Source organism: Mytilus edulis, chromosome 1 (genome assembly GCF_963676685.1).
Source record: "Mytilus edulis chromosome 1, xbMytEdul2.2, whole genome shotgun sequence".
NCBI classification, from domain to species: Eukaryota; Metazoa; Mollusca; class Bivalvia; order Mytilida; family Mytilidae; genus Mytilus; species Mytilus edulis.
This window is the reverse complement of record NC_092344.1, coordinates 118,642,239-118,668,053: the sequence shown is the minus strand read 5'-3', so window position 1 is coordinate 118,668,053 and position 25,815 is coordinate 118,642,239. Positions and strand designations below refer to the sequence as shown.

The following is a 25,815-nucleotide window of genomic DNA, read 5'->3' as shown; positions in this document are numbered from 1 at the left end:
TCTGTCGTTAACAAATTATGCGGGTGGGCTGTTAGTCCCGAGATGATCAATTACATAAGCCAAGAAGTCGGTATTTCGCAGCTGACATATTATCTCAAACAACCATTACGTACATTTTCCGTTGATCAATTTAGAAATTATTAAGAAACCAATGGCCCACTTTGGTCATTCTTTTGTGGTCCACTTTGGTCACTCTTTTGTAGCCCACTATGGAAATTCTACTATGGTCCACTTCGTTTATTCTTTTAGAGTCTACTTTGGTCATTCTTTTATTGTCTACTGTGGTAATTCTTTTATGGCCCACTTGGGTCACTATTTCATGGTTCACTTTGGTCATTTTTTTATGGTCCGATATTGTCATTACTTTGTGGTCCACATTGGTCATTGTTTTATAGTCCATTTTGGTTATTCTTTTAAGGCCAACTTTGGTCATTCGATAATGGTCCACTTTAGACATTCTTTTATGGTCTACTTTGGTCATTCTTTTATAGCACACTTTGGTCATTTCTTTATGGTCCACTTCGTGCATTCTTTTATAGCACACTTTAGTCATATTTTTATGGCCCACTTTATCCATACTTTTATGGTCTACTTTGGTCATTCTTTTATGGGCTACTTTGATCTATCTTTTAAAGCACACTTTGGTCATTCTTTTGTTGTCCACTTTGGTTATTCTTTTGTGGTTTACTACATTCTTTTATGGTCCATTGTGTTAATTCTTTTATTGCCCACTTTGGTCATTCTTTTATGGTCCATTGTGTTAATTCTTTTATTGCCCACTTTGGTCATTCTCTTGTTGTCCACTTGGGTTATTCTTTTGTGGTTTACTTCGATCATTATTTTATGGTCCACCTTGGTCACTATTTTATGGTCCACCTTGGTCATTATTTCATGGTCCACCTTGGTCATTATTTATGGTCCACTTTGGTCATTCTTTTATGGTCCATTGTGGTAATTCTTTTATTGCCCACTTTGGTCATTCTTTTGTTGTCCACTTTGGTTATTCTATTGTGGTTTACTTCGATCATTATTTTATGGTCCACCTTGGTCATTATTTATGGTCCACCTTGGCCATTATTTATGGCCCACTTTGGTCATTATTTTATGGCCCACTTTGGTCATTATTTTATGGCCCATTTTGGTCATTATGTTATGGTCCATTGTGGTCATATAGCTCCTAACGTAAATATACAGCCTTATGTTTCAACTTTTTAAACCGTTAATGGCGAGAGTAAATCAAGAAAGAAGTTCCAGATTCGTGTAATTTATAGGGTGTCATTTTCATTGTCGTAATCTTATAGCCCTAAGGTGATGTCAATATCATTATACATTGATATAAAAACATATCATATATTATGGAATATCGTTGCTCATCTCAACAAGATTAATTTTCTCGCTTTAGCGGGTAATCAATCGCGTTGAGACGAGTAACGATAATCTATATTTATTGATCAGTCGATCTGTGTGTAGCTTGTTGAACTTGTATTGGTTGGCGTGCATATTGATTCCAAATTTACAAAACCGCTCGGAATTCATAATGGTCACCAAACCGCTGAAAACATATTTATTAGCAGAAATGGGAGAGTACATTAAACGGTAGGCACTTAAAGTTAACCATCGAGAGACGTTAACCACCGAGAGTCGGTTTTTAGACCCGCCCAGTGCACCTAAGCACGCCTACTTTTGGAGCTCTTTAGTATGAAGATAAGAAAAATATACGAAATTACGGAACTATGTACCCTGTTTTATCCTTGTTGTTGGTGTTTCTTGCGCATGCGCACAAAGCACGGTGATAGTTACGGTTACTGACTCAGGAACCTTGTATATTATATACCTCGGTTTACAGACGTTTAATAAACTGGATCCCTGTTGTGTTCACTTATCGATACATTACGATGGAATTACGGACCAGTTTAACATAAACATGGTAAATAGATAGACAGCTGATAATCATAATTGATTAAGAAATAACATGGAAGAAGAAATGAGTTAACTATTGATTATAACAGAGACGAGAATGCCATCGTGTTTGTTCTGCTAAAAAAAGCAGGAACATTGGAGTTTATGGTTAGATTTTAAATATTTATTGTCTCCAAACTGGGTAAATTTGATATAGTAACAACCCCCCCCCCTTTTTTTTAAATAACTCGAGAACCACACATCGCGCTCGCTTAACAAAGTAACAATAAGAAATAATAATGGTTAGTTTCAAGAATAATTAATCGTCAAAACTTTTCCCCTCCCCGACATCAAAGGAAGTTAAATGTATTATCCCAAAATTAGACCAAATTATTATGATATAAGGACGTCTTGACAGGCTATTATTTTATTTTGTTTTGTTGGTTTTTTTTTTGCTTTGACGTCTTCCTCCTGTATGAAAAAAACATAATAGACCCCCCCCCTTTTTTTCCCCATAATATAGCTTTTTAAGAAGTCATAATTATTTGGACTACCCCTGAATATATTTCAGACAGTCTCTTCTCTAAAAAAATGTAAACATGATTTGAGAGAAATCTTTGGAATAGTTTTTTAAATGATTTAATTATTATGTCATGTATATAATTAACATTAACATAGTTATAAACTGAGACTAGTAGTCTCAGCTATAAACTTTCCATTGTATTGACCAATATGACTAACTCATATGCTCTTTCCCATAAATGTCACAATATCAATATATTACAGTAAAACTGATAGTTTGATGACATTGTTTAAGACTATTGACCTCAGGTCAGCCTAAACTCAGTTTAAAACTGTAATTTATTCATTAAAACAGTTCAAGACATGTACCTTCTGAAATGTGATTGCATCAAAATTAAACCTAAGGCATAACATACTTAGTGTGCAGGAAGTGCCACCAAATAAATACTGATTTGTAAAATTAGATGATGATATTTGTGAAGTCAAAGATATTATAGCTAGTTATAACTGGTTTTAGATATAAATCTGAGTAAAAGGTTGATTTATATGTGCTCTTTCATGTTTAGATTATAATTTAAATTTAATCTTTTGAAGTTTTTTTTATAATATTAAGACATTAAAATCACAATTATTTATTTATACACAAACAATTATTTTTTGTCCTTTTTTAGTTGAATGACTGTACACAAACATTATACACACATAATTTTGATAATTCTGTGATGTTTTTTTTCTATAGCCCCAGAATGTGACAAAAGACTTATTAATCCAGATTTACAAAAAATAGAAATAGTTCAGCTACCATAAGACTGCTATGACAAAAATTCTGCAGTTTCCAGAATTTGAGGTAGAGTATAGTTAGGAATAGTTTGATTATGCAGATGCTTAGTTTGCCATAAACAATTATGCCCTTGATACAAAAGCAGAGGAAACAAAAAAGTATGAAAATAGTTGAAAAAAGTAATCATTATTACCTAGTCATATACTGTAAATAGAAAAAGAGAAAAGCACTGGTTATGATTTGGTATTTTTAATAGCATTATCATTTGTCCATAATTTGGAATATATACTGGATTGAGCTTGACATTTAATTAATATCATTGACACATGGATGCAAGAAATGAAAGATGGTAATTTAAACCTAGCAATTTTATTAAGATTTAAAAAAAAGTTTTTGATTTGGTAGAATATGACTTTCTTTGTTTAAAGCTCGACATGTATGGATTTAGTGAGACTACTGTTAGTTTTTTTAAGTCGTACCTGAATAACAAAAGGTATACATTTGTAATGTTAACTCTGAACAACAACATGTAAAATTTGGTGTTCTCCAATGTTCTATACCTTGTCCTCTATTGTTTGTGCTATTTATAAATGACCTTCCCTTATGCATTAAAAATTGTGAAACAGACCTATATCGTTGTATATGCTGATGACACCACTATTCATAAATCAGGGGGAAACATCTAGAAAATATAAATGATGATGTTCAAGAAGATTTATACAAGGTTGAAGAGTGGTGTAAAATGAATAACATGTTCATAGATGCAAATGAAACAAAATGTTTGATTACTGGAACAAAGCAGAAACTATTCAGACTTTTCAACCAAACTTGATAATAAATTAAAGTATTACAAAATTCTTCATGTGAAAAAATATTAGTTTCAAAATTGACAGCCCACTAAGTAACTGGAGAAATCAAATTGACCAAGGTTGTGCTAATATATCATCCAGAATATACCATCTTTCTTAAATACATTTTTTTTTATATAACTGCAAGAAAACATAATACAATGGGTGTTCTGCCCCTAATTGACTACTGTTGTATTATTTGGGATGAATGTAAAAATTGAGGGATAACAAGAATTTTAAAAATCCAAAAAAAGGGCAGCATGATAAATTCTAGATGCAGATCCGTTATCCCTCTTGGTATATAGGAGCACTATATTCTATGTTAACCTCCGACAGTAGGTATAAACAAATACTGTTGATAGACGGTATATAGGAGCACTATATTCCATGTTAACCACCGACGGTAGGTATAGACAAATACTGATGATAGACAGTATATAGAAGCACTATATTCTATGTTAACCACTGACGGTAGGTATAGCCAAATACTGTTGATAGACGGTATATAGGAGCACTATATCTTATGTTAACCACCGACGGTAGGTATAGACAAATACTGTTGATAGACGGTATATAGCAGCACTATATTGTATATTAACTACCCAAAGTAGGTATAGATTAATACTGTTGATAGACGGTATATAGGAGCACTATATTGTATGTTAACCACCGACGGTAGGTATAGACAAATACTGTTGATAGACGGTATATAGGAGCACTATATTGTATGTTAACTACCGACAGTAGGTATAGACAAATACTGTTCATAGATGGTATATAGGCAGTCTTCACGCTGAACTGCTAAATCTACAGGCCTGCAGCTCAATTTTTGAAAAATTTTAGTTAAATTCTGTTGGCCTGTAGGTCTGATTTTTACAGGCCCAAGAGCAATTTTACCAGCCTGGGCTGCCTGGGCTGCCACTCGGCGTGAAGACTGTATAGGAGCACTATATTGTATGTTAACTACCGACAGTAGGTATAGACAAATACTGTTAATAGACGGTATATAAGAGCACTATATTGTATGTTAACCACCGACGGTAGATATAGACAAATACTGTTAATAGATGGTATATAGGAGCACTATATTGTATGTTAACCACCGACGGTAGGTATAGACAAATACTGTTGATAGACGGTATATGGGAGCACTATATTGTATGTTAACAACCGACGGTAGGTATAGACATATACTGTTGATAGATGGTATATAGGAGCACTATATTGTATGTTAACTACCGACAGTAGGTATAGACAAATACTGTTGATAGACATCAACGGTATATGGGAGCACTATATTGTATGTTAACTACCGACAGTAGGTATAGACAAATACTGTTGATAGACATCAACGGTATATGGGAGCACTATATTGTATGTTAACTACCGACAGTAGGTATAGACAAATACTGTTGATAGACGGTATATAGGAGCACTATATTGTATATTAACCACCAACGGTAGGTATAGACAAATACTGTTGATAGACGGTATATAGGAGCACTATATTGTATGTTAACTACCGACGGTAGGTATAGACAAATACTGTTGATAGACGGTATATAGGAGCACTATATTGTATGTTAACTACCGACGGTAGGTATAGACAAATACTGTTGATAGACGGTATATGGGAGCATTATATTGTATGTTAACCACCGACGGTAGGTATAGACATATACTGTTGATAGATGGTATATAGGAGCACTATATTGTATGTTAACTACCGACGGTAGGTATAGACATATACTGTTGATAGATGGTATATAGGAGCACTATATTGTATGTTAACTACCGACAGTAGGTATAGACAAATACTGTTGATAGACGGTATATGGCAGCACTATATTGTATGTTAATCACCGACGGTAGGTATAGACAAATACTGTTGATAGATGGTATATAGGAGCACTATATTGTATGTCAACTACCGACGGTAGGTATAGACAAATACTGTTGATAGACGGTATATACATTGTAGGAACACTATATTGTATGTTAACCACCGACGGTAGGTATAGACAAATACTGTTGATAGACGGTATATAGAAACACTATATTGTATGTTAACTACCGACAGTAGGTATAGACAAATACTGTAGATAAACGGTATATGGGAGCATTATATTGTATGTTAACCACCGACGGTAGGTATAGACAAATACTGTAGATAAACGGTATATGGGAGCATTATATTGTATGTTAACCACCGACGGTAGGTATAGACATATACTGTTGATAGATGGTATATAGGAGCACTATATTGTATGTTAACTACCAACAGTAGGTATAGACTAAAACTCTTGATAGACGGTATATGGGAGCACTATATTGTATGTTAACCACCGACGGTAGGTATAGACAAATACTGGCGATAGACGGTATATAGGAGCACTATATTGTATGTCAACCACTGACGGTAGGTATAGCCAAATACTGTTGATAGACGGTATATAGGAGCACTATATCTTATGCTAACCACCGACGGGAGGTATAGACAAATACTGGTGATAGACGGTATATAGGAGCAACTACCGACAGTAGGTATAGACAGATACTGTTGATAGACGGTATCAAAGAGCACTATATTGTATGTTAACCAGCGACGGTAGGTATAAACAAATACTGTTGATAGATGGTATATAGGAGCACTCTATTGTATGTTAACCACCGACGGTAGGTATAGACAAATACTATTCATAGATGGTATATAGAAGCACTATACTGTATGTTAACTACCGACGGTAGGTATAGACAAATACTGTTGATAGACGGTATATAGGAGCACTATATTTTATGTTAACTACCGACAGTAGGTATAGACACATACTGTTGATAGACGGTATATAGGAGCACTATATTGTATGTTAACCACCGACGGTAGGTACAGACAAATACTGTTGATAGACGGTATATGGGAGCACTATATTGTATGTTAACCACCGACGGTAGGTATAGACATATACTGTTGATAGATGGTATATAGGAGCACTATATTGTATGTTAATTACCGACAGTAGGTATAGACAAATACTGTTGATAGACATCAACGGTATATGGGAGCACTATATTGTATGTTAACTACCGACAGTAGGTATAGACAAATACTGTTGATAGACGGTATATACACATGTAGGAGCACTATATTGTATGTTCACTACCGACAGTAGGTATAGACAAATACTGTTGATAGACGGTATATAGGAGCACTATATTGTATGTTAACTACCAACAGTAGGTAAAGACTAAAACTCTTGATAGACGGTATATGTAATAGCACTATATCTTATGTTAATCACCGACGGTAGGTATAGACAAATACTGTTGATAGACGGTACATAGGAGCACTATATTGTATGTTAACTACCGACAGTAGGTATAGAAAGATACTGTTGATAGACTGTATATAGGAGCACTATATTGTATGTTAACTACCGACAGTAGGTATAGACAAATACTGTTGATAGACGGTATATAGGAGCACTATATTGTATGTTAACCACCGACGGTAGGTATAGACAAATACTGTTGATAGATGGTATATAGGAGCACTATATTGTATGTTAACTACCGACGGTAGGTATAGACAAATACTGTTGATAGACAGTATATAGGAGCACTATATTGTATGTTAACTACCGACAGTAGGTATAGACACATACTGTTGATACACGGTATATAGGAGCACTATATTGTATGTTAACTACCGACGGTAGGTATAGACAAATACTGTTGATAGACGGTATATGGGAGCACTATATTGTATGTTAACCACCGACGGTAGGTATAGACATATACTGTTGATAGATGGTATATAGGAGCACTATATTGTATGTCAACCACTGACGGTAGGTATAGCCAAATACTGTTGATAGACGGTATATAGGAGCACTATATCTTATGCTAACCACCGACGGTAGGTATAGACAAATACTGGTGATAGACGGTATATAGGAGCAACTACCGACAGTAGGTATAGACAGATACTGTTGATAGACGGTATCAAAGAGCACTATATTGTATGTTAACCAGCGACGGTAGGTATAAACAAATACTGTTGATAGATGGTATATAGGAGCACTCTATTGTATGTTAACCACCGACGGTAGGTATAGACAAATACTGTTGATAGACGGTATATAGAAACACTATATTGTATGTTAACTACCGACAGTAGGTATAGACAAATACTGTAGATAAACGGTATATGGGAGCATTATATTGTATGTTAACCACCGACAGTAGGTATAGACAAATACTGTAGATAAACGGTATATGGGAGCATTATATTGTATGTTAACCACCGACGGTAGGTATAGACATATACTGTTGATAGATGGTATATAGGAGCACTATATTGTATGTTAACTACCAACAGTAGGTATAGACTAAAACTCTTGATAGACGGTATATGGGAGCACTATATTGTATGTTAACCACCGACGGTAGGTATAGACAAATACTGGCGATAGACGGTATATAGGAGCACTATATTGTATGTCAACCACTGACGGTAGGTATAGCCAAATACTGTTGATAGACGGTATATAGGAGCACTATATCTTATGCTAACCACCGACGGGAGGTATAGACAAATACTGGTGATAGACGGTATATAGGAGCAACTACCGACAGTAGGTATAGACAGATACTGTTGATAGACGGTATCAAAGAGCACTATATTGTATGTTAACCAGCGACGGTAGGTATAAACAAATACTGTTGATAGATGGTATATAGGAGCACTCTATTGTATGTTAACCACCGACGGTAGGTATAGACAAATACTATTCATAGATGGTATATAGAAGCACTATACTGTATGTTAACTACCGACGGTAGGTATAGACAAATACTGTTGATAGACGGTATATAGGAGCACTATATTTTATGTTAACTACCGACAGTAGGTATAGACACATACTGTTGATAGACGGTATATAGGAGCACTATATTGTATGTTAACCACCGACGGTAGGTACAGACAAATACTGTTGATAGACGGTATATGGGAGCACTATATTGTATGTTAACCACCGACGGTAGGTATAGACATATACTGTTGATAGATGGTATATAGGAGCACTATATTGTATGTTAACTACCGACAGTAGGTATAGACAAATACTGTTGATAGACATCAACGGTATATGGGAGCACTATATTGTATGTTAACTACCGACAGTAGGTATAGACAAATACTGTTGATAGACGGTATATACACATGTAGGAGCACTATATTGTATGTTCACTACCGACAGTAGGTATAGACAAATACTGTTGATAGACGGTATATAGGAGCACTATATTGTATGTTAACTACCAACAGTAGGTAAAGACTAAAACTCTTGATAGACGGTATATGTAATAGCACTATATCTTATGTTAATCACCGACGGTAGGTATAGACAAATACTGTTGATAGACGGTATATAGCAGCACTATATTGTATATTAACTACCCAAAGTAGGTATAGATTAATACTGTTGATAGACGGTATATAGGAGCACTATATTGTATGTTAACCACCGACGGTAGGTATAGACAAATACTGTTGATAGACGGTATATAGGAGCACTATATTGTATGTTAACTACCGACAGTAGGTATAGACAAATACTGTTCATAGATGGTATATAGGCAGTCTTCACGCTGAACTGCTAAATCTACAGGCCTGCAGCTCAATTTTTGAAAAATTTTAGTTAAATTCTGTTGGCCTGTAGGTCTGATTTTTACAGGCCCAAGAGCAATTTTACCAGCCTGGGCTGCCTGGGCTGCCACTCGGCGTGAAGACTGTATAGGAGCACTATATTGTATGTTAACTACCGACAGTAGGTATAGACAAATACTGTTAATAGACGGTATATAAGAGCACTATATTGTATGTTAACCACCGACGGTAGATATAGACAAATACTGTTAATAGATGGTATATAGGAGCACTATATTGTATGTTAACCACCGACGGTAGGTATAGACAAATACTGTTGATAGACGGTATATGGGAGCACTATATTGTATGTTAACAACCGACGGTAGGTATAGACATATACTGTTGATAGATGGTATATAGGAGCACTATATTGTATGTTAACTACCGACAGTAGGTATAGACAAATACTGTTGATAGACATCAACGGTATATGGGAGCACTATATTGTATGTTAACTACCGACAGTAGGTATAGACAAATACTGTTGATAGACATCAACGGTATATGGGAGCACTATATTGTATGTTAACTACCGACAGTAGGTATAGACAAATACTGTTGATAGACGGTATATAGGAGCACTATATTGTATATTAACCACCAACGGTAGGTATAGACAAATACTGTTGATAGACGGTATATAGGAGCACTATATTGTATGTTAACTACCGACGGTAGGTATAGACAAATACTGTTGATAGACGGTATATAGGAGCACTATATTGTATGTTAACTACCGACGGTAGGTATAGACAAATACTGTTGATAGACGGTATATGGGAGCATTATATTGTATGTTAACCACCGACGGTAGGTATAGACATATACTGTTGATAGATGGTATATAGGAGCACTATATTGTATGTTAACTACCGACGGTAGGTATAGACATATACTGTTGATAGATGGTATATAGGAGCACTATATTGTATGTTAACTACCGACAGTAGGTATAGAAAAATACTGTTGATAGACGGTATATGGCAGCACTATATTGTATGTTAATCACCGACGGTAGGTATAGACAAATACTGTTGATAGATGGTATATAGGAGCACTATATTGTATGTCAACTACCGACGGTAGGTATAGACAAATACTGTTGATAGACGGTATATACATTGTAGGAACACTATATTGTATGTTAACCACCGACGGTAGGTATAGACAAATACTGTTGATAGACGGTATATAGAAACACTATATTGTATGTTAACTACCGACAGTAGGTATAGACAAATACTGTAGATAAACGGTATATGGGAGCATTATATTGTATGTTAACCACCGACGGTAGGTATAGACAAATACTGTAGATAAACGGTATATGGGAGCATTATATTGTATGTTAACCACCGACGGTAGGTATAGACATATACTGTTGATAGATGGTATATAGGAGCACTATATTGTATGTTAACTACCAACAGTAGGTATAGACTAAAACTCTTGATAGACGGTATATGGGAGCACTATATTGTATGTTAACCACCGACGGTAGGTATAGACAAATACTGTTGATAGACGGTATATAGGAGCACTATATCTTATGCTAACCACCGACGGGAGGTATAGACAAATACTGGTGATAGACGGTATATAGGAGCAACTACCGACAGTAGGTATAGACAGATACTGTTGATAGACGGTATCAAAGAGCACTATATTGTATGTTAACCAGCGACGGTAGGTATAAACAAATACTGTTGATAGATGGTATATAGGAGCACTCTATTGTATGTTAACCACCGACGGTAGGTATAGACAAATACTATTCATAGATGGTATATAGAAGCACTATACTGTATGTTAACTACCGACGGTAGGTATAGACAAATACTGTTGATAGACGGTATATAGGAGCACTATATTTTATGTTAACTACCGACAGTAGGTATAGACACATACTGTTGATAGACGGTATATAGGAGCACTATATTGTATGTTAACCACCGACGGTAGGTACAGACAAATACTGTTGATAGACGGTATATGGGAGCACTATATTGTATGTTAACCACCGACGGTAGGTATAGACATATACTGTTGATAGATGGTATATAGGAGCACTATATTGTATGTTAATTACCGACAGTAGGTATAGACAAATACTGTTGATAGACATCAACGGTATATGGGAGCACTATATTGTATGTTAACTACCGACAGTAGGTATAGACAAATACTGTTGATAGACGGTATATACACATGTAGGAGCACTATATTGTATGTTCACTACCGACAGTAGGTATAGACAAATACTGTTGATAGACGGTATATAGGAGCACTATATTGTATGTTAACTACCAACAGTAGGTAAAGACTAAAACTCTTGATAGACGGTATATGTAATAGCACTATATCTTATGTTAATCACCGACGGTAGGTATAGACAAATACTGTTGATAGACGGTACATAGGAGCACTATATTGTATGTTAACTACCGACAGTAGGTATAGAAAGATACTGTTGATAGACTGTATATAGGAGCACTATATTGTATGTTAACTACCGACAGTAGGTATAGACAAATACTGTTGATAGACGGTATATAGGAGCACTATATTGTATGTTAACCACCGACGGTAGGTATAGACAAATACTGTTGATAGATGGTATATAGGAGCACTATATTGTATGTTAACTACCGACGGTAGGTATAGACAAATACTGTTGATAGACAGTATATAGGAGCACTATATTGTATGTTAACTACCGACAGTAGGTATAGACACATACTGTTGATACACGGTATATAGGAGCACTATATTGTATGTTAACTACCGACGGTAGGTATAGACAAATACTGTTGATAGACGGTATATGGGAGCACTATATTGTATGTTAACCACCGACGGTAGGTATAGACATATACTGTTGATAGATGGTATATAGGAGCACTATATTGTATGTCAACCACTGACGGTAGGTATAGCCAAATACTGTTGATAGACGGTATATAGGAGCACTATATCTTATGCTAACCACCGACGGTAGGTATAGACAAATACTGGTGATAGACGGTATATAGGAGCAACTACCGACAGTAGGTATAGACAGATACTGTTGATAGACGGTATCAAAGAGCACTATATTGTATGTTAACCAGCGACGGTAGGTATAAACAAATACTGTTGATAGATGGTATATAGGAGCACTCTATTGTATGTTAACCACCGACGGTAGGTATAGACAAATACTGTTGATAGACGGTATATAGAAACACTATATTGTATGTTAACTACCGACAGTAGGTATAGACAAATACTGTAGATAAACGGTATATGGGAGCATTATATTGTATGTTAACCACCGACAGTAGGTATAGACAAATACTGTAGATAAACGGTATATGGGAGCATTATATTGTATGTTAACCACCGACGGTAGGTATAGACATATACTGTTGATAGATGGTATATAGGAGCACTATATTGTATGTTAACTACCAACAGTAGGTATAGACTAAAACTCTTGATAGACGGTATATGGGAGCACTATATTGTATGTTAACCACCGACGGTAGGTATAGACAAATACTGGCGATAGACGGTATATAGGAGCACTATATTGTATGTCAACCACTGACGGTAGGTATAGCCAAATACTGTTGATAGACGGTATATAGGAGCACTATATCTTATGCTAACCACCGACGGGAGGTATAGACAAATACTGGTGATAGACGGTATATAGGAGCAACTACCGACAGTAGGTATAGACAGATACTGTTGATAGACGGTATCAAAGAGCACTATATTGTATGTTAACCAGCGACGGTAGGTATAAACAAATACTGTTGATAGATGGTATATAGGAGCACTCTATTGTATGTTAACCACCGACGGTAGGTATAGACAAATACTATTCATAGATGGTATATAGAAGCACTATACTGTATGTTAACTACCGACGGTAGGTATAGACAAATACTGTTGATAGACGGTATATAGGAGCACTATATTTTATGTTAACTACCGACAGTAGGTATAGACACATACTGTTGATAGACGGTATATAGGAGCACTATATTGTATGTTAACCACCGACGGTAGGTACAGACAAATACTGTTGATAGACGGTATATGGGAGCACTATATTGTATGTTAACCACCGACGGTAGGTATAGACATATACTGTTGATAGATGGTATATAGGAGCACTATATTGTATGTTAACTACCGACAGTAGGTATAGACAAATACTGTTGATAGACATCAACGGTATATGGGAGCACTATATTGTATGTTAACTACCGACAGTAGGTATAGACAAATACTGTTGATAGACGGTATATACACATGTAGGAGCACTATATTGTATGTTCACTACCGACAGTAGGTATAGACAAATACTGTTGATAGACGGTATATAGGAGCACTATATTGTATGTTAACTACCAACAGTAGGTAAAGACTAAAACTCTTGATAGACGGTATATGTAATAGCACTATATCTTATGTTAATCACCGACGGTAGGTATAGACAAATACTGTTGATAGACGGTACATAGGAGCACTATATTGTATGTTAACTACCGACAGTAGGTATAGAAAGATACTGTTGATAGACTGTATATAGGAGCACTATATTGTATGTTAACTACCGACAGTAGGTATAGACAAATACTGTTGATAGACGGTATATAGGAGCACTATATTGTATGTTAACCACCGACGGTAGGTATAGACAAATACTGTTGATAGATGGTATATAGGAGCACTATATTGTATGTTAACTACCGACGGTAGGTATAGACAAATACTGTTGATAGACAGTATATAGGAGCACTATATTGTATGTTAACTACCGACAGTAGGTATAGACACATACTGTTGATACACGGTATATAGGAGCACTATATTGTATGTTAACTACCGACGGTAGGTATAGACAAATACTGTTGATAGACGGTATATGGGAGCACTATATTGTATGTTAACCACCGACGGTAGGTATAGACATATACTGTTGATAGATGGTATATAGGAGCACTATATTGTATGTCAACCACTGACGGTAGGTATAGCCAAATACTGTTGATAGACGGTATATAGGAGCACTATATCTTATGCTAACCACCGACGGTAGGTATAGACAAATACTGGTGATAGACGGTATATAGGAGCAACTACCGACAGTAGGTATAGACAGATACTGTTGATAGACGGTATCAAAGAGCACTATATTGTATGTTAACCAGCGACGGTAGGTATAAACAAATACTGTTGATAGATGGTATATAGGAGCACTCTATTGTATGTTAACCACCGACGGTAGGTATAGACAAATACTATTCATAGATGGTATATAGAAGCACTATAGTGTATGTTAACTACCGACGGTAGGTATAGACAAATACTGTTGATAGACGGTATATAGGAGCACTATATTTTATGTTAACTACCGACAGTAGGTATAGACACATACTGTTGATAGACGGTATATATGAGCACTATATTGTATGTTAACCACCGACGGTAGGTACAGACAAATACTGTTGATAGACGGTATATGGGAGCACTATATTGTATGTTAACCACCGACGGTAGGTATAGACATATACTGTTGATAGATGGTATATAGGAGCACTATATTGTATGTTAACTACCAACAGTAGGTATAGACTAAAACTCTTGATAGACGGTATATGGGAGCACTATATTGTATGTTAACCACCGACGGTAGGTATAGACAAATACTGGCGATAGACGGTATATAGGAGCACTATATTGTATGTCAACCACTGACGGTAGGTATAGCCAAATACTGTTGATAGACGGTATATAGGAGCACTATATCTTATGCTAACCACCGACGGTAGGTATAGACAAATACTGGTGATAGACGGTATATAGGAGCAACTACCGACAGTAGGTATAGACAGATACTGTTGATAGACGGTATCAAAGAGCACTATATTGTATGTTAACCAGCGACGGTAGGTATAAACAAATACTGTTGATAGATGGTATATAGGAGCACTCTATTGTATGTTAACCACCGACGGTAGGTATAGACAAATACTATTCATAGATGGTATATAGAAGCACTATACTGTATGTTAACTACCGACGGTAGGTATAGACAAATACTGTTGATAGACGGTATATAGGAGCACTATATTTTATGTTAACTACCGACAGTAGGTATAGACACATACTGTTGATAGACGGTATATAGGAGCACTATATTGTATGTTAACCACCGACGGTAGGTACAGACAAATACTGTTGATAGACGGTATATGGGAGCACTATATTGTATGTTAACCACCGACGGTAGGTATAGACATATACTGTTGATAGATGGTATATAGGAGCACTATATTGTATGTTAACTACCGACAGTAGGTATAGACAAATACTGTTGATAGACATCAACGGTATATGGGAGCACTATATTGTATGTTAACTACCGACAGTAGGTATAGACAAATACTGTTGATAGACGGTATATACACATGTAGGAGCACTATATTGTATGTTCACTACCGACAGTAGGTATAGACAAATACTGTTGATAGACGGTATATAGGAGCACTATATTGTATGTTAACTACCAACAGTAGGTAAAGACTAAAACTCATGATAGACGGTATATGTAATAGCACTATATCTTATGTTAATCACCGACGGTAGGTATAGACAAATACTGTTGATAGACGGTACATAGGAGCACTATATTGTATGTTAACTACCGACAGTAGGTATAGAAAGATACTGTTGATAGACTGTATATAGGAGCACTATATTGTATGTTAACTACCGACAGTAGGTATAGACAAATACTGTTGATAGACGGTATATAGGAGCACTATATTGTATGTTAACCACCGACGGTAGGTATAGACAAATACTGTTGATAGATGGTATATAGGAGCACTATATTGTATGTTAACTACCGACGGTAGGTATAGACAAATACTGTTGATAGACAGTATATAGGAGCACTATATTGTATGTTAACTACCGACAGTAGGTATAGACACATACTGTTGATACACGGTATATAGGAGCACTATATTGTATGTTAACTACCGACGGTAGGTATAGACAAATACTGTTGATAGACGGTATATGGGAGCACTATATTGTATGTTAACCACCGACGGTAGGTATAGACATATACTGTTGATAGATGGTATATAGGAGCACTATATTGTATGTTAACCACTGACGGTAGGTATAGCCAAATACTGTTGATAGACGGTATATAGGAGCACTATATCTTATGCTAACCACCGACGGTAGGTATAGACAAATACTGGTGATAGACGGTATATAGGAGCAACTACCGACAGTAGGTATAGACAGATACTGTTGATAGACGGTATCAAAGAGCACTATATTGTATGTTAACCAGCGACGGTAGGTATAAACAAATACTGTTGATAGATGGTATATAGGAGCACTCTATTGTATGTTAACCACCGACGGTAGGTATAGACAAATACTATTCATAGATGGTATATAGAAGCACTATAGTGTATGTTAACTACCGACGGTAGGTATAGACAAATACTGTTGATAGACGGTATATAGGAGCACTATATTTTATGTTAACTACCGACAGTAGGTATAGACACATACTGTTGATAGACGGTATATATGAGCACTATATTGTATGTTAACCACCGACGGTAGGTACAGACAAATACTGTTGATAGACGGTATATGGGAGCACTATATTGTATGTTAACCACCGACGGTAGGTATAGACATATACTGTTGATAGATGGTATATAGGAGCACTATATTGTATGTAAACTACCAACAGTAGGTATAGACTAAAACTCTTGATAGACGGTATATGGGAGCACTATATTGTATGTTAACCACCGACGGTAGGTATAGACAAATACTGGCGATAGACGGTATATAGGAGCACTATATTGTATGTCAACCACTGACGGTAGGTATAGCCAAATACTGTTGATAGACGGTATATAGGAGCACTATATCTTATGCTAACCACCGACGGTAGGTATAGACAAATACTGGTGATAGACGGTATATAGGAGCAACTACCGACAGTAGGTATAGACAGATACTGTTGATAGACGGTATCAAAGAGCACTATATTGTATGTTAACCAGCGACGGTAGGTATAAACAAATACTGTTGATAGATGGTATATAGGAGCACTCTATTGTATGTTAACCACCGACGGTAGGTATAGACAAATACTATTCATAGATGGTATATAGAAGCACTATACTGTATGTTAACTACCGACGGTAGGTATAGACAAATACTGTTGATAGACGGTATATAGGAGCACTATATTTTATGTTAACTACCGACAGTAGGTATAGACACATACTGTTGATAGACGGTATATAGGAGCACTATATTGTATGTTAACCACCGACGGTAGGTACAGACAAATACTGTTGATAGACGGTATATGGGAGCACTATATTGTATGTTAACCACCGACGGTAGGTATAGACATATACTGTTGATAGATGGTATATAGGAGCACTATATTGTATGTTAACTACCGACAGTAGGTATAGACAAATACTGTTGATAGACATCAACGGTATATGGGAGCACTATATTGTATGTTAACTACCGACAGTAGGTATAGACAAATACTGTTGATAGACGGTATATACACATGTAGGAGCACTATATTGTATGTTCACTACCGACAGTAGGTATAGACAAATACTGTTGATAGACGGTATATAGGAGCACTATATTGTATGTTAACTACCAACAGTAGGTAAAGACTAAAACTCTTGATAGACGGTATATGTAATAGCACTATATCTTATGTTAATCACCGACGGTAGGTATAGACAAATACTGTTGATAGACGGTACATAGGAGCACTATATTGTATGTTAACTACCGACAGTAGGTATAGAAAGATACTGTTGATAGACTGTATATAGGAGCACTATATTGTATGTTAACTACCGACAGTAGGTATAGACAAATACTGTTGATAGACGGTATATAGGAGCACTATATTGTATGTTAACCACCGACGGTAGGTATAGACAAATACTGTTGATAGATGGTATATAGGAGCACTATATTGTATGTTAACTACCGACGGTAGGTATAGACAAATACTGTTGATAGACAGTATATAGGAGCACTATATTGTATGTTAACTACCGACAGTAGGTATAGACACATACTGTTGATACACGGTATATAGGAGCACTATATTGTATGTTAACTACCGACGGTAGGTATAGACAAATACTGTTGATAGACGGTATATGGGAGCACTATATTGTATGTTAACCACCGACGGTAGGTATAGACATATACTGTTGATAGATGGTATATAGGAGCACTATATTGTATGTCAACCACTGACGGTAGGTATAGCCAAATACTGTTGATAGACGGTATATAGGAGCACTATATCTTATGCTAACCACCGACGGTAGGTATAGACAAATACTGGTGATAGACGGTATATAGGAGCAACAACCGACAGTAGGTATAGACAGATACTGTTAATAGACGGTATCAAAGAGCACTATATTGTATGTTAACCTGCGACGGTAGGTATAAACAAATACTGTTGATATATGGTATATAGGAGCACTCTATTGTATGTTAACCACCAACGGTAGGTATAGACAAATACTATTCATAGATGGTATATAGAAGCACTATAGTGTATGTTAACTACCGACGGTAGGTATAGACAAATACTGTTGATAGACGGTATATAGGAGCACTATATTTTATGTTAACTACCGACAGTAGGTATAGACACATACTGTTGATAGACGGTATATAGGAGCACTATATTGTATGTTAACCACCGACGGTAGGTACAGACAAATACTGTTGATAGACGGTATATGGGAGCACTATATTGTATGTTAAACACCGACGGTAGGTATAGACATATACTGTTGATAGATGGTATATAGGAGCACTATATTATATGTTAACTACCGACAGTAGGTATAGACAAATACTGTTGATAGACATCAACGGTATATGGGAGCACTATATTGTATGTTAACTACCGACAGTAGGTATAGACAAATACTGTTGATAGACGGTATATACACATGTAGGAGCACTATATTGTATGTTAACTACCGACAGTAGGTATAGACAAATACTGTTGATAGACGGTATATAGGAGCACTATATTGTATGTTAACTACCAACAGTAGGTAAAGACTAAAACTCTTGATAGACGGTATATGTAATAGCACTATATCGTATGTTAATCACCGACGGTAGGTATAGACAAATACTGTTGATAGACGGTACATAGGAGCACTATATTGTATGTTAACTACCGACAGTAGGTATAGAAAGATACTGTTGATAGACTATATAGGAGCACTATATTGTATGTTAACTACCGACAGTAGGTATAGACAAATACTGTTGATAGACGGTATATAGGAGCACTATATTGTATGTTAACCACCGACGGTAGGTATAGACAAATACTGTTGATAGATGGTATATAGGAGCACTATATTGTATGTTAACTACCGACGGTAGGTATAGACAAATACTGTTGATAGACAGTATATAGGAGCACTATATTGTATGTTAACTACCGACAGTAGGTATAGACACATACTGTTGATACACGGTATATAGGAGCACTATATTGTATGTTAACTACCGACGGTAGGTATAGACAAATACTGTTGATAGACGGTATATGGGAGCACTATATTGTATGTTAACCACCGACGGTAGGTATAGACATATACTGTTGATAGATGGTATATAGGAGCACTATATTGTATGTTAACTACCGACAGTAGGTATAGACAAATACTGTTGATAGACGGTTTATGGGAGCACTATATTGTATGTTAACCACCGACGGTAGGTATAGACAAATACTGTTGACAGACGGTATATAGGAGCACTTTATTGCATGTTAACCACCGACGGTAGGTATAGACAAATAGTGTTGATGGACGGTGCAAAGGAGTACTATATCGTATGTCAACCACTGACGGTAGGTATAGACAAATACTGTTGATAGACGGTATATAGGAGGATTGTATTGTATGTTAACCACCGACGGTAGGTATAGACAAATACTGTTGATAGACGGTATATAGGAGTATTGTATTTTATGTCAAACATCGACGATAGGTATGGACAAAATCCAACAAATACTGTATACAGACAGTGTATAGAAGTACTGTATTGTATGGTAAACACTGACGGTTGGTATGGACAATTTCTGTATCATGCATCAATTGTAAATAAAAGTATCATGTGAGTGACACAGGCTCATTGAAGCCTCTAGTTTTGATATTATTAATGTGGAGATCTGGTCTAATTTATCATTTTCTCTATTACATGCATGATAACTGCAACAATTGAATTGAAATAAAAGTGATAATATTTCTGTTGTAGGTTATCAAGATTTAGTGTTTCCATACAAGTGACAAAGATTGAACAACAAAAACATCTCAAACTTTACAGGACAGAGTAGACTTTTTTCACTGTGCTTAGTTTTGTCTTTATGTCTAAATCATGATACCTTTAAAAAAAAACAATAAAATATGGAATAACATTTATTTCTATCTTATAAAGTGGAGTGAAGAAATAAGGGGTCATTGAAAACATAAGAATATATTGCTATCATATATGCAGATCAGCAGCCCATACATTTGCTATAGCACATAAATATGGGACCAATAATTTCAAGTTGCCTTTTAAAAAAGACCTTATTAATGTTATGCGAGATACCACCAAAGACCACTAGGTGTTGATCAAATGATATTGTAAATAGGAGGGTTGTCCAAAATATTTCCAACAGCTGTTTGATATACACTACCTTAATCAAACCACAATGGTAAAAAAAACAGTTTTGGTCAGTCTTAAAAGAAGCAAATATAATTTAGAAAAAGTGCAAGCTGTTGATAAAAACTACAAATAACTGCCAGTCCTAAATGTGGGTGGAGATTACCATTTAGCACAAATGAGTTTCTGGACTAAAGAAAGTAATTTCGGCACAAACCGATTATACCCTTTCAAAAACTATGTGTAGTCCCTTTTATAAAAGTGGCAGATTATCTTTCTATCTAGAGTATCTATGACAACTAACTGCTGCTCCTAGTGACGTTAGTCTTTGGTTTTTGAAAAGATTGGATATATTGTCACAATTCTTTTCTAAGGTACCGGTCTGATAAACAGGAAGTAGCTAGATTAGCTACTAAATATATGCACACTGAAATATAGTCCCTTAAAATTCCCATGGCTGTGTACATGTTCAGATACGAACTATGAAAATTTTGTTTATATCTTTAGAGAATTAAAATCAAGTATGTATGTCTTTAGTTTTGTCAAATTGCTGTCTTGTTTTGTCCTGTTATTAGGTAACAGTACTGATACAACACTGTAAAAATACGGAGATGTGGTATGATTGCCAATGAGACGCCTACATGTATCCACTCAAGTTCAAATAAAGTGGATGTAAGCAGTTATATGCAACCATACAGCCTTCAACAATGAGAAAAATCATATCAAATAGACCCTTGTAAATAGGTGTTTATCAAATGATATTGTAAATAAGAGGGTTGTATATTTCATGACGGTATAATACTAAACCCCTAACAGGAGGGATTGTGCCTGATATTCATATGATGAAGACATAATCTTTCAATCAGTTTAATTAAGGTCTGGTTCTGGCATGTCAATAACTGCTAGTAGTCTGTTGTTATTTATGTATTATTGTCATTTTGATTATTTTCTTTTGTTTCATATTCTGACATCGGACTCGGACTTCTCTTAAACTGAGTTTGACTGTGCGTATTGTTTCGCGTTTGTTTTTTCTACATTGGCTACAGGTATAGGGGAGGGTTGAGATCTCAAAAAACATGTTTAATCCCGCCGCAATTTTGCGCCTGTCCCAAGTTAGGAGCCTCTGACCTTTGTTAGTCTTGTATGATTTATAATTTTAGTTTCTTGTGTATAATTCGGAGCTTAGTATGACGTCTATTATCACTGAACTAGTATACATATTTGTTTAGGGGCCAGCTGACGGACACCTCCGTGTGCGGGAGTTTCTCGCTACATTGAAGATCTATCGGTGGCCTTCGACTGTTGTCTGCTCTATGGTCGGGTTGTTGTCTCAATGACACATTCCCTATTTCCATACTCAATTTTATAGTATGATTTACATCTGCAATAATCACGAAACAATCAGAGACAAGTTTTGGTCTAAATCTGTATGTCCCACATAATCAAATTGACCGAAGAGAGAGGCGAAAGATACTAAAGGCTTATTCAAACACATAAGTCAATAATAAACTGACAAAACCACGGAAAAAAAAAGAAAGATTAAAAAACACACAACAAAATGCAAAACACAACAAAGAACATCACAGACTGAACAAAACGAACCTCGCCAAAAAACTGGTGTGACCAAATGACTAATTTATCTCAGCCTTACATTATTTAGCAGACCCTTTATTATACCAAACCAAACAAAGTTCTTTATGGTACAATGTTTTTGATCCATCGGTCTGTCAGTCCTGTTCTCGTTATTGCAACTCCTCTGAAACCACATAACAGAGTTTTATAAATCTTTGTAGATAATGAGGAAATTATGAAATTATCAATTCATTGATTCTCTATATACTCCTACAACAGTTTGTCATAAAATCTGTCTAAAGACCACAACAGAGTTTCATAAATTTTTTAGATAGTTAGGACATGCTATGTAAATGTGCATATTGGCAGAAAATCATGATTATTTTTTTTATGCCCCACCTACGATAGTAAATGGGCATTAGTTTTCCGGTCTATGCGTCTGCTCCTTCGTCCGTTTTCTCGCTTCAGGTTAAATGTTTTGGTCAAGGTAGTTTTTGTTGAAGGTCAGGTCCAATAAACTTGAAACTTAGTACATATGTTTCCAATAATATGTTTTTTTCTAAGCGTAATGCCAAAGAAGGTTTTTCCCCCCTATTTCACGGTCCACTGAACAAAGAAAATGATAGGGCAAGTGGGGAACGGTGTACGATGGACACATTCTTGTTTTTGTCGAGCCTGCGACTTTTGTCGCAGAAAGCTCGACATAGGAATGGTGATCCGGCGGCGGCGGCGACAGCGTTAGTTCACTTCTTAAAAGCTTTATATTTTAGACGGCGAACGACCTGGATGCTTCATACTTTAAATACAAATGCCTTAAGTTTGGAAGTTTCCGTCTGTCACATGTCCATTGTCCTTGAACTCATTTTCATGGTTCAGTGACTACTTGAAAAAAAGTTAAGAGTTTTTGTAATTTCTCTCATATTATGGGTAACTATGTTTAGTATTTGCGTACCTTGGTCAGCATGCCCATCAGACAGTTTTCACTTGACCTCGCCATCATTTCATGGATCAGTTAAAAGGGTTAAGTTTTTGGTGGTCAAGTCTATATCTCAGATACTATATGAAATATGTCTTGTATATTTGGTGTATGGAAGGATTGTAAGGTGTACATGTCCAACTGGCAGGTGTCATCTGATCTTGACCTCATTTCCTTGGTTCAATGGTCAAAGTTAAGCTTTTGAGTTTTGTTCGTTTTTTCTAATACTATATGCAATAGGTCAACTTTATTTGGTGTCTGGAAATATCTTATGATGTCAGCCTCGCAAGTCTCATTTCACCTTGACCTCATTTTCGAGGTTCATTGTTCAGTGTTTAGTTTTTGTGCCAAGTGTCATCTGACCTTGACCTGATTTGTATTGAATGATTGTAAGGTGTAAATGTATTCCTCATTTTGGTCATATGACCTTGATCTCATTTTCTTTGGTCATGTTATTAATAAGTTTATGTGATAATTGTAGTAAAACTTTATATTTAGGTCTATCAACATAAATAAGGAGAGAAATTTCAACGTGTGTACTCTTGTTAGGAATTAGGAACCAGGCCTTCTGAACTTAGAATTTCGGCCTAAATATACTTCTGCATATCTTCTGAAATTACACAACAGAATTTCATGCGTGTTTGAACTAAATAATCTGTTGAAATTTTGTTTGCTTAGTGACAATGTCGGGCTGTGAAGTATGTGAGCGTGCTCACAAAGGTTCTTTGATTACACACAGTCAATGCATTGTCTGTGCTTCCCAGATACAGTCTGTATGCATTTTCTTTGTTGTAAATTAAATTAAGTTTATGTATTGTACGTCGTTCTTAGTCTTTATACATTGTTTATATGCTTTGACTATGAGTCTAAGATACTTCTATTGTCGGTATATCTTAGATTTAGTCGGTTAACACTGTCTATGGATCAGAGACACAGTATGTATGCATTGTAAGTTGTTCCAAGTTGAAATAAAAGTCTGTATGTTTTGCCTGTTACTGCAAGATAAAGTGTTTCACTGCCTGTGGCTCTTATATACAGTCTGTATGCATTTTCTGTATGCTTTATCTATAGGTCTAATTTTTAGATACAGTCTGTATACAAACTGTATCTCTGACCCATATACAGTGTCCAAAAAAACTCTGTTTTAAGATCTCTAACCCATATACAGTGTGAAAATGATCTTTGGTTCTAAGATGCATTTTGTTTGATTGGCTGAATGCTTAGTATATATTGGTTTCGATATATGTTCTGTATGTATTGTATGGATCTTATATATTTGTATTTTTTTCCATCTGATGGGTAAGCCTTTTTCAACTGATTTTTATAGTTCGTTCTTATGTTGTACTGTAACACCATAGTCCCAGATTATTGGAGGTTTGGGATCCCGCTAACATGTTTAACCCCGCCACATTCTCTATGTATGTGCCTGTCCCAAGTTAGGAGACTGTAATTCAGTGGTTGTCGTTTGTTTATATGTTACATATTTGTTTTTCGTTCATTTTTTGTATATAAATTAGGTCGTTAGTTTTTTCGTTTAAATTGTTTCACATTGTCATTTCGGGACTTGTTATAGGTGACTATGCGGTATGGGCTGTGCTCATTGTTGAAGGCCGTACGGTGACCTATAGTTGTTAATTTCTGTGCCATTTTGGTCTCTTGTGGAGAGTTGTCAGTAGTGTTTGTGGGACAGAATGAACCCATAAAGGTGGACGTCGGACGCTAACGCTATATT

At 35.9% G+C, this 25,815-nt stretch overlaps 1 protein-coding gene and 1 long non-coding RNA gene across 2 annotated transcripts in view; one reads left to right on the top strand and one right to left on the bottom strand.

Annotated features, from left to right (window-relative positions):
• Window positions 1-25,815, bottom strand: part of LOC139503111 (synaptonemal complex central element protein 2-like) — a 57,790-nt gene that overhangs the window by 4,894 nt on the left and 27,081 nt on the right. The gene's annotated exons all lie outside the window — the stretch shown is intronic.
• Window positions 1,595-21,499, top strand: LOC139502875 (uncharacterized). Its single transcript, XR_011658961.1, has 3 exons — window positions 1,595-2,067; window positions 3,161-3,268; window positions 21,146-21,499. It is a non-coding gene; the product is annotated as an uncharacterized lncRNA (long non-coding RNA).